The sequence below is a fragment of the Crocuta crocuta genome, unplaced genomic scaffold, assembly GCF_008692635.1.
Source record: "Crocuta crocuta isolate KB4526 unplaced genomic scaffold, BGI_CrCroc_1.0 scaffold430, whole genome shotgun sequence".
In the NCBI taxonomy this organism is placed as follows: domain Eukaryota; kingdom Metazoa; phylum Chordata; class Mammalia; order Carnivora; family Hyaenidae; genus Crocuta; species Crocuta crocuta.
The window spans coordinates 3,339,986-3,342,016 of NW_027527934.1; positions in this window are offsets into that span (position 1 = coordinate 3,339,986).

The following is a 2,031-nucleotide window of genomic DNA, read 5'->3' on the forward strand; positions in this document are numbered from 1 at the left end:
CGGAGGCTGGGGCATGGAGAGATTAAAGGACATGTGGAAGATCCCATAGCCTTGGCAGATTTGGGAGTTGAACTTCAACAGTCGGTCCTGCCTTTCTCCAGGTGATAGGGGGTTTCATTCCCTTTTTAAAAAGACAGCAAATCCCAAATGGCATTACTGTTGCTAAACCCATGTCATCAAACCAAGACTTAATATGTCATTGAATTCTAGTTTCCACCTCTCCCAGGAGTGGAAACTTAAACCAGTCAATCTGGAACTACCTGCTGAGGGAGTCTGCCTCACAGACCCCTGCCTTCTCCCAAAGACAAGTGACCTTGCCTGAGACAAGGCACTCCTTGCTAGTAACTTCCTTGTCCTGCCTGTTTCGACCTATGAAAGTCTTATTTTTTAAAAACCTTTTTATATTTAAGAGAAAACAAGAGGGAGAGGGGCAGAGAGACGGAGACTGAGGATCCTATGCAGACTCTGGGCTGACCGCTGTAAGCTGACGTGGGGCTTGAACTCACAAACTGTGAGATGGTGACCTGATCCATGGTTGACACTCAACTGACTGCCTAAAAGTCTTATTTCGTACAGCTTTTTGGAGCTCCTTTCTATCTGCCAGATGGGATGCTGTCTGAGTCGTGGATTGTTAAATAAAGCCAATAAGAGCTTTCAAATTCACTAGGTTGAATTTTGTCTTCAACATCTTAAACTTGGGGTCAATGTCCATGATCTTCAGTAAGCTCGGCAGGTGTCCTTCAGAGACAGCAAGACTAGGAAGTCTCTGCATACAGCTGGAAGTGGTGAGGAACAGGAATCATTTTCTCCCTCCTCTGATGCACTTTGACCCTGCACTTTGCCAGCACAAATCTGAGATATGATACAAGACAGTAGGTAATCATTAGACTTTTCTTTTTTTCGTTTTCTTTTTCACCACTTCTTCAAAACCCTTTATTGTAAGATAATTATAGATCATAGGAAGTTGCAAAAATGGTATGGAGAGGTTAAGTATATCCTTTACCTCATTTCTTCCAACAATGATATTGTACATAATATCAAAACTGGGAAATTGACATTGACACCATTTGTGGGTAGGTATATCTGTGCCATTTTATCACGTGTAGATTTGTGTAACGACCACTCCTGCCAAGATAAAGAACTGTTCCATCTCCAGAAAGATCTCTCTAGTGCTACCCTCTTATATTCACACTCATCCTCCTCCCTTAACCCTTAACTATTTTTAGAAAATTCTTTTTGTTTGTTATTTATTTATTTTTTTAATGTAACTTATTGTCAAAGTGGCTAACATACGGTGTATATGGCGTGCTCTGGTTTTGGGTGTAGATTCCTATGATTCATCGCTTACATACGACACCCAGTGCTCATCCAACAAGTGCCCTCAGTGTCACCCATTTTCCCCTCTCCTCCAACCCCCATCCACCCTCAGTTTGCTCTTTGTATTTAAGAGTCTCTTATGGTTTGCCTCCCTCTCTCTCTCTGTTTGTAACTGGTTTTTCCCCTTTCTCTTCCCCTATGGACTTCTGTTAAGGTTCTCAAGTTCCACATATGAGTGAAAACATGTGATCTCTGTCTTTCTCTGGCTGACTTATTTCATTCAGGATAATACCCTCCAGTTCCATCCACGTTGCTGCAAAAGGCAGGATTTCATTCTTTCTCATTGCCAAGTAGGATTCCTTGTATACATAAACCACATCGTCTTTATCCATGCATCAGTTAATGGATGTTTGGGTTCTTTCCATAATTTGGCCATTGTTGAAAACACTGCTATAAACATAGGGGTACATGTGCCCCTATGCATAGCACTCCTGTATCCTTTGGATAAATTCCTGTCAGTGCTATTGCTGGGTCATAGGGGAGTTCTACTTCTAATTTTTTGAGGAACCTCCACAGTGTTTTCCAGAGCGACTGCAACAGTTTGCACTCCCACCAGCAGTGCAAGAGGGTTCCCATATGCCCACATCCTCGCCAGTGTCTGTTGTCTCCTGAGTTGTTAATTTCAGCCACTCTGACCTGAGTGAGGTGGTATCT